The following is a 9,766-nucleotide window of genomic DNA, read 5'->3' as shown; positions in this document are numbered from 1 at the left end:
ATGCATTGATGTGCTAGAGAATATAAGTTATAAGATGTGCTTCCATGCACACCCCATAAATATTGTTTCTTCATGCTTGCAACCAATGCTGTAATGTGCACCATTCATTTGCATCAACTTTCGTAATATAGTACTTTATAATGGGCCATACCAAGGAACACCTCGTAAGCTTATTATTAATAAAGATATCTTAGTGTTCCATGTCTCTACTTCTGTACTTCGATAGTTGTGTTATGTTAACACCACTTCCAGTATACATGAAACAATAAGAATACATAAGTGATTATGCTTTCAGTAGAGAACTAATATTTTAATGGTGTTATTGTCGAAGTACACAAAGCTCCAGCATCACATTGAAGTGAAGAAAATGGTATCATGATGAAACCATATTTTTGCTCAAGTTAATCATAAGTTAAATATCATAGGATGTGGGCATATGATGAGTACATCATCCAAGAATAAAATTTCGCTAACATTTGCCGAAAACACCGAGAAAACCAAGCTGAAGTCTTTGTATGCAATCAGATTATGGGGGAAGACTGTTTGACGATGCAATGCAAGGACAAATATGAAGCAACAATTATCCATACAATTATACCTGAGCACATATAATATAGTCGATGGGCATGATAGGTTATAAATTAGAAATAAATGAATTTAAAGATTTTCCATACTTGTACAGATAAGCAAGAAAATGGCTAGCTCATATTGGACAGCATATCGAGAAAGGATGGACTGACTATACGACAAAATAACTTCATAGGTTTACATAATACGTGCAACTTTAAAAATATAATAGAAAACACATATATGTCTTACAACTAAAAAGGGAGAAAATAAACATCCAAGAAGTAATTTTCTGCATGTCCCTTGACCTCTTTGGTGCTCCTTGTTGAGAGGGTAGCATGTTCAACGATGCTGGAGCTGAGTCCTCGTCTATGCAAGTGTTGTCACATACTTGCTAATGTATGTGTCGAGCACAACCACGGTCCATCATTCTTTCATGTGGAGATCACCTCCATGTGTGTTGACAAAACAAAACAAATACTGCATCATTACCATATAGATAGCTCTCCTTGGATAGCAATGGAGCATGATAAAAAAAATCAAAAGAACAGAAAGATTAAGGCCCTCATACGCATATCTGTTGAGAAAACAGCTATTGCACCATTATCAGATAGATTTTTCTCCTTTGATAGCAACATAGCGTGATGGAAAAGGGAAATAAGAAAAACGGAACGATTAAGGTCTGTACATTCTGCTCGCATGAAGCCCTAACAGGCACTCAAATTTTCACCCAGTTGATTGCCAAAGGTATTGTAAGCATGCAACTCATGTGATGTGTGTATGAACAACACATTCCATTATGCAGGAAAACTACAAATTTTCTTCCTTCAGCCTTTAAGAAAATAAGTCCAGCTCAAGAATAAATAATCTGCTGGAATATAAGTGACAAAGTCAAGGAATTCGCAGAACTTTATTTCAACTAATCAAGATCGAGCAAGACATCCTGTCAGCGATGGATCGATTCAGTACCATTGGGCCGAGGGGCGAGGCAATGCTAGGGCATGACAACAGCCGCGGTGGAGAGCATTATGAGTAACAGCGTCACGTAGGTATCACAGATACGGTCCAGACTGCAGTTGGACGGCACCAGCACGTATGGTATATGAAGTCATTGGACACATGGAAGAGAAAAAGCTAGATTGGAAAGGTGTGTTGGAGAAATACATGGAAGAGAAAAGGCTAGATTGGAAATTAATGTGGGATTTATCTGTGAATTAAGAGAGCCAATATAGATGAAAATATATGGAAGGCTTGAACAACCTCTGTACAGCCCTGATGAAGGCTAAGGCATCTCCATATGCTTAGAATTGCCTAATGTAAAACTGTGAATTACATATCTTTACGTACCTACGACACATTGGCCTTGAGTATCAACCGTGTATGTGTGACGCTGCTGCCGGCGTTGATCGATCGACGCTGGTGACTCCGGTGAACGTCCAACCATATATCCCCGGTTGACTTATTGTCCGCCAAACCATGCATATGTACTGTAAAGAGAGAATGTGAACAAATTTAATAATCTATATCAGAAGGACATGTGGGATTTTCATATGGAGAAGACTAAGAGAGCGGAAAAATATGGCAACGAATTGGAAGTGATCGATAACAATTGATCTAACAAAATTGCTTGACAATATGATATATGCTCCACATGTTGTCAAAGAGACCAAGGCCTCTACATTGATGTGTTGATCCAGCAACACGAGCAGCTATACTACTTGAGACCCTCATTATCAGGAACAATGAACCCTCCGCTATTTACGATAACAGGCTGGACGACGAACCCTCCGCTACTTGGGACGCTCATTATCAGAAACTTGTACCTTGTTAATTACACCTGCAATTGAAAACATGAACAACACTTAATTCAAAGTTCAAACGAAATTAGGACAAAACTACTGAGTTTATAATGGATAAAGCTATCTCAACATGTCACACCTTCTCCTCCTTCATTGCAAGCGCCAGTGCTAGCAAGCCCATGTGAAAGGGTCGAACATGAAGTCAAGTACGTAAGTGATGCTCCTGTAAAAAGCATTGGCCAATAATAGTCCATGAGCGGAAGCTATTTTTGCCGTTGTCATCTTTGTTTCCTGAAGTATATTTTGATGGAGTGGGGCTGTCCTAATAAATTGTACGCACCAACTGTCGACTCAGAACCGTAGATAACGAAATTATCATCTAAACACTGGGATATTTGGCATCAAACTTGAGAACGAACCTGAATCTGAGTTTGGATGGACGGGAGTTTAATTGGAGCAAGAGCATCGGCAACAACCCACGTCATAACCAAAGGCAGCGTGAGCCCTGGCCGCCCAACAATTTAGAAGCTCCTTGAATCTTCCCAATAAAAGTTCCTGCTGCTGAATTTATGCGCTGTTGCATGCGCCCTAATGATCAAAGTTGTTGCCCTGGGATTCATGAATCTAGCCGGAGGCCACCAAGTGTCCGCCCTCCTTCCTCCGCCACAGCTACAACACCTCTGACATGCTAGCTCGCCAGGAACATGGCCGTGTCCGTGTCCGGCTGCCATCCTCCACCCCGTCCTCGTCGTCTGTGATGGACGTCCAATCTGTTTCAAAGATTGGATGGTATGGTTAATTCTCTATATCAACCATCATCGGTTGAAATCATTAGCAGCCTAAAATAGGTGTTTAATTAATTACTGAATGTCAAGAATTTCAAAGCTAATGACGTTTCTAGATTTCAATGGTTGGAGAGGAACAGAAACACATGCAGTGTTGGTGTAAGACAACGCTAGTGAGTGCTTACGGTGGCGACGACGAAGCAAGTTGACGTCTAGAAGTTAGTACACTCATGTACACATCAGCCAATCAATACCTTTCTTGATCGACTCCGCCGGGAAGAGAACTGGCACACATGCAAAAACGCTGGGTTGATGTCTTCAAATCATGGTGGCACAGATTCAGTGGTAGGGGATTAGATGTATATAAGTTAGAGTTAGCTGCAGGAGAGGATGGATTGGATCATACCCATGTCTTGTAGATCGATTCCAACATTGATGGAACATTGAAGTCGTGGACGATGGCCCGAAGAAAAGACACGGCCAGGCGAAAACCCGCAAGAGCGGCTATAGGGGACGCTCGATGATGATCCAGTCAGGAGAGGCGGCGAACAGAAGGAAGCCCTTTAGGGATGAGTTTTTCTTCTTGGAAATTAAGGCAAAGTTTTTATGTTTGTTGGCCAAGGACTCCTTTGTCTCACGTGTACATTTTTTTTGAGGGGAACGTGTACATTATAGTTATCTGTAAAATTGTTTTTGTTTTCATCTAAAAAAGTTGTTATGTTTTGTTTGCCAAGGACTCTTTTATTCACGTGAAGATAGTAGATTTTTTATGGCATGTGTGGGTAATTTTTCCAAATATAATATCAATGAAATAATATTTTAAGCTAAGAATTAAATAGGTTGATCTAGACCGTGAGAGAGAGAGAGAGAGATATGGATTATGGATACAGATTGTTTTTTAGTTTTTTGATGAGGAGTCATGAGAGATTGAGAGATTGACAAAGAGAGACGTGAGAGAGAGATGGATACCTTTTTGATGAGGAGTCGTGAGAGATTGGGAGACTGCCAAAGAGATTTGTCTGTAGGTTTTTTTTGTGGTTGAAATTGTTTCTTTAGTTGTACGATACGTACGAAATTGAGGCATGGTAGATTGACCCAATTGAGTGATGGTAATTTTTTTTACAATGTAATAATTCGGTCCCACCAGATTAACGGCTCGTAAAATCTAATTTATGTGGGAGTTTCTAGGGAGTCAAGAATTAGTATAGGTATAGATATAGATATAGATAGATAGATAGATGCACGCACCATATTACAGCACGCATGAGCTCTCTCATCAGAATCCAGTAATAGCACACAAGTGTTTATAGGGGCGCCCCTATATTACAATATCATCTACATTACAAAGATAATCTCACAACTATTTATGTTTTCATGGTTCTCAGATATTATACGCAATTACAGTGAATATCAGAATCCGCGCATCAGAAGAATATTGTGGAACACTGCAATGACTTAGAAAATTGGCAGCAAGGCATTGAGTGCCATTCTGGAAGCAATGAAACTCGTACGCTCCCCGCCTATTGATTCTTGTTCAGAATATCATCCTAATGACTATTCTAACCTCGAGGAGTCAAAGGCAGATGGTCTGTCCTGTTCACCCATCAAGGTGCATGTTCTAATTTGGCAAGGTTTTATTGATTGTGCGTATCTTGCATATGTTGTCTTGCATTTCTTCTACTTTATTGCACCACCATCTGCTTAGTTTACTCATCATATATGTCGAGATGCCATGTCCATCCATTATCAATACATATTCATCTGTCATCATACCATGTTTTTCCACTCAAATGTTGTTCTTGTGCATCAGACATCAAAAAGGAAGAGGGTGATTGCCGAACTTGAAGGAGCACCAGCAAAGTCCTTGAAAAACATGGTGGTGCCGGAGAAATCAGACAACACTCCACTTATATTGGTTGTACAACCAGTGACACAAAACGTAGGACCGACTCCAGCAGACTGTAGCCATACTTCACTAGCCACACCACTAGCCCCACCACACAGGACCTACACTCCAGCAAAAGGTATACCAATTTCATTTGCCATAGCACCAGCTGTACCACAGAAAAATCCCACTCCAGCAAAAAGTACAGCAAGTCCACCGGCCGAAGACCTATCCCAACTGCAGAGACGTCCAATTCCCGCAGATTGGAACCCCATTCCATTTATTCCCAGTTTAAAAGACAATGTTTTCAATTTTTTAGGGACTACGTGCATATATTCCCATCATGGGAAGATTATTGTGAAGACAAACACCATTTTCACATCTTCCTGTCCAACTTACGTGTAAGTGCTATTATTTTCCTGTTTTCTGCTGATTGAACACATCAATGATTTACATTACATTGTTGTAACTAGGCGAGGGTCAATCTGGATAGTCATGACGAGCAAAGGTTGCTTGTGCTTTTGAAGGAAGCATTGCAGCAGTATCGGTGTTATCTGAGGAAATCACACTTTGATGGCAAGTCTATAAAGGAATTTCCGGTGAAGTCTCCTGTACTAAATTTAGAAGACATTAAATGGAAAAACCTTGTTATGCACTGGTCTCGTTCCCAAGATAAGGTATTGTCTATGAAATCACATGACAATTTGAACTTCTACTTTTCCGCATGTGCCTTTGATACGTCTCCAACGTATCTATAATTTTTGATTGCTCCATGCTATATTATCTACTATTTTGGACTATATTGGGCTTTATTTTCCACTTTTATATTATTTTTGGGACTAACCTATTAACCGGAGGCCCAACCCAGAATTGCTGTTTTTTTCCTATTTCAGTGTTTCGAAGAAACGGAATATCAAACGGAGTCCAAACGGAATAAACCTTTCTGGAACGTGATTTTCTTCCCGAATATGACCCAGGAGACTTTGACCCTACGCCAAGGAAGCTTCGAGGTGGGCACGAGGTAGGGGGCGCGCCCTATACCCCCAGATGCGCCCCCACCCTCATGGGCCCATCGAAGCTCCACCGACGTACTTCTTCCTCCTATATATACCTACGTACCCCCAAACGAACAGAGATGGAGCCAAAAACCTAATTCCACTGCCGCAACTTTCTGTATCCACGAGATCCCATCTTGGGGCCTGTTCCGCAGCTCCGCCGGAGAGGGCCGTCATCACGGAGGGCTTCTACATCATCATAGCCTCTTCGATGAAGTGTGAGTAGTTTACCTTAGACCTTCGGGTCCATAGTTATTAGCTAGATGGCTTCTTCTCTCTTTTTGGATCTCAATACAAAGTTCACCCCCTCTCTTGTGGAGATCTATTCGATGTAATCTTCTTCTTTTTGTGGTGTGTTTGTTGAGACCGATGAATTGTGGGTTTATGATCAAGTCTATCTATGAATAATATTTGAATCTTCTCTGAATTCTTTTATGTATGATTGGTTATCTTTGCAAGTCTCTTTGAATTATCAGTTTGGTTTGGCCTACTAGATTGGTTTTTCTTGCCATGGGAGAAGTGCTTAGCTTTGGGTTCGATCTTGCGGTGTCCTTTCCCAGTGATAGAAGGGGCAGCAAGGCATGTATTGCATCGTTTCCATCGAGGATGACAAGATGGGGTTTATTTCATATTGCATGAATTTATCTCTCTATATCATGTCATCTTGCTTAAAGCGTTACTCTGTTTTTAACTTAATACTCCAGATGCATGCTGGATAGTGGTCGAGGAGTGGAGTAATAGTAGTAGACGCAGAATCATTTTGGTCTACTTGTCACGGACGTGATGCCTATATACATGATCATGCCTAAATATTCTAATAACTATGCTCAATTCTGTCAATTGCTCAACAGTAATTTGTTCACCCACCGTAGAATACTTATGCTCTTGAGAGAAGCCACTAGTGAAACCTATGGCCCCCGGGTCTATTCTCATCATATCAATTTCCATCACTTTAATCTTCCTTTGCTTTTTTACTTTGCCTTTTACTTTTCACTTTGCATCTCTATACCAAAAACACCAAAAATATTATATCTATCAGATCTCACTCTCGTAAGTGACCGTGAAGGGATTGACAACCCCTAATCGCATTGGTTGCGAGTAGCTATCGTTTTGTGCAGGTACGAGGGACTTGAGCGTGGCCTCCTACTGGATTGATACCTTGGTTCTAAAAAACGGAGGGAAATACTTACGCTACTCTACTGCATCATCCTTTCCTCTTCGGGGAAATCCAACGCAAGCTTAAGAGGTAGCAGCCTTACGGATCTTTTTTGCAGGAAATCTGCTCAAAGAAGAATTCCGGTTTGACAAGAACGACAGGATATCACAAATATGCTGCCCGCTGCTTTGCTCTTGTTAGTACCTGTTGTCCTGTATCACTGTACTTGCATACATACCTGGTTCATTATGTGACAGCAATATGCATGATAGCTTGCTTATCAATTGTTCGCTCTAAATTATCTGATCTGTATGAATGGTTACATTAGTGTAGAATATATCCAATGCCAATGTTTTTTTAGCTCTGCATTGTTCTTGTAAGTACATGCTACCCTTTATCAGTGTACTTATAATGACATGTAGTTGTACATGTACCATCACTCTGCAGCTTATTTTCCTTTGCCCTCCATTTTCTACACATCAGATCTATATTTACTCTTACCATAAGGTTGGTACTGAAGAAGTTTAGCTATGCATTGCTCTTGGCTGTACCTTTTGCCTGTATCGCTGCACTTACATTTATAGCTACTTGGTTATGTAGCATCACTCTTCATCTTATCTTAATTATTCTCCATTTTTTGGTATATTATCACATCTATATTTACTCTTAACAAAATGTAGAATAAAGGCAATGCTTTTGAAGAAGATTATGTGGTAAACTTCTTGAATTGCCCCCCCATCAGCATGGACAAGGCCTTTATAGAGCCTGTCTTCACCAATAATGTAAGTTTGTCCATCTCAAGCCTTCAAGCTTTGTTGTGTATATTTGGTTAGGCATGACTGCAACAGCTGTTTATTTTTGGTGTTTGCATCAAATTCCTTGTTTAAAGTTTATTATATGTAGTTCATAAACAAAAGTTCGTCCTTTCTCAATTTAAGTTTTCAGTTGTACAACCAAGTTCCTTCTTCATACCCAGTGGTGGAGCCAAGGGGGGGAGAGCAGGGGCCTGGCCCCCCTAATGATTGAATGATGATGTGTAATTAGCGATAGGAACGCATGTATTCCTCACGCTTATAGGTATTTGGCCCCCCCCTATACGGCGTTAATTTAAGGAAAAGGGAGAAGGCCCATGTCAAGCCCACACTAGCGGCCTGGGCTCTGCGTTCTCGCGTGATCATCCTGTACGTATGTTTAGCTCCAAAAAAGCTCAAGAAAAATATTAGCTTGTACGCGGAATAGGCTCATAAAAAACATGTACGTGGATTAGTCGCCGCTGTTCCGTGCCCTCGCCCGCCCTAGCTCTAGCTCTTCTCCCTGACCTACTGCTCCCGATCCTATTCATACGGCATAACTGCGACCGCGTGTCGCAGGCACGCAGCCTGATTCCAACCAACAGAAACTAGCCAAGGACCCAAGGTTTAGCACATCAGCACATCACACCATGCATCTACTAATCTCAATTCTCATCTTGTATCATTGTTGAACATATACATCAGATTTTACTAGTTTACATGTTCTGGTTATCTGACTTGTAATGCTACGATTCTATGAAGAATTTCTACTCCCTCCTTCCATCTATATAGGGCCTAATGCGTTTTTCGAGGCTAACTTTAACCAAATATTAGAGCAATAATATATGACATGCAACTTACACAAAGCACACCGTTAAATTCGTGTGTGAAAGGAGCTTTCAATGATATAATTTTCACATTGTGCATGTCATGTACTATTAATCTTGTCAATAGTCAAAGGCGGTCTTAAAAACGCATTAGGCCCTATATAGATGGAAGGAGGGAGTATCATGTACATGTCCTAAAATTTATAGTGACCGTGATGCAAATTATCTTGTATGAGTAATTATTTGTGATGCAAATTTTCCCTATGTCAAACTTATCCAATAGCTAATTGTCACACTGCAATTCAGCAGCTATGAAGAGAAAAGCATTGTCAAACACTGTCCAGGTTAATTCATTATTTAAGCAGGTTGCTTCTAGTTCTCCATTGAAAATGTTAATAAGGCTGATGTGCAAGTCATAAATCTGGTCCAATTGACACTCATGATGTCAAATTGGGAGCCGCCACCAGACAAGCAAGTTGAAGCTCTAAGAAGTGCCTCCAAAATATTGATTTTATTTTAATCGCCAAACGAGAGACTTACTTGGGTTAAACGTTGAAAAATTTTAACAGGTAAGTTCTCTTCTAGTGAAATTATTAAATTTTTGTCATGTTATTGGCAATTGTAAAGGTAAATTTGAACTTATACAATTGTATCAATGTTTTGGAATCGTGTGGCATGTATTACAGTATGATGATTGTTATTTTTTGGTCTAGAAAATTTTTAGGAACTTGACTTGGCCCCCCCTATACCAAAATCCTGGCTCCGCCCCTGTTCATACCATGTAAATTAAACTATACAGAGCAAGTGATCTTCTTTTGTACTGCATGTATGCTTCTGTTCTTCATCTGTAATCCAGTGGTGTGGTGAACCTACCCACTACAGCACAATGTCATATTCTGCA

At 40.3% G+C, this 9,766-nt stretch overlaps 1 long non-coding RNA gene across 2 annotated transcripts; it reads right to left on the bottom strand.

The window, feature by feature from the left end:
* Positions 1 to 739: 739 nt before the first annotated feature.
* LOC123083738 (uncharacterized) lies at positions 740 to 3,758 on the bottom strand. 2 transcript variants are annotated; one of them, XR_006439356.1, is made up of 5 exons: positions 3,558 to 3,758; positions 3,337 to 3,435; positions 2,786 to 3,136; positions 2,506 to 2,683; positions 740 to 2,404 (listed from the first exon to the last, which is right to left on the bottom strand). It is a non-coding gene; the product is annotated as an uncharacterized lncRNA (long non-coding RNA). The 2 variants fall into 2 exon arrangements; XR_006439355.1 differs by having other exon boundaries at positions 2,506 to 2,688; positions 3,558 to 3,756.
* Positions 3,759 to 9,766: the final 6,008 nt, after the last annotated feature.

Source organism: Triticum aestivum, chromosome 1A (genome assembly GCF_018294505.1).
Source record: "Triticum aestivum cultivar Chinese Spring chromosome 1A, IWGSC CS RefSeq v2.1, whole genome shotgun sequence".
In the NCBI taxonomy this organism is placed as follows: domain Eukaryota; kingdom Viridiplantae; phylum Streptophyta; class Magnoliopsida; order Poales; family Poaceae; genus Triticum; species Triticum aestivum.
The sequence above is the reverse complement of the archived record's forward strand: the minus strand, read 5'-3'. Positions and strand labels throughout refer to the sequence as shown.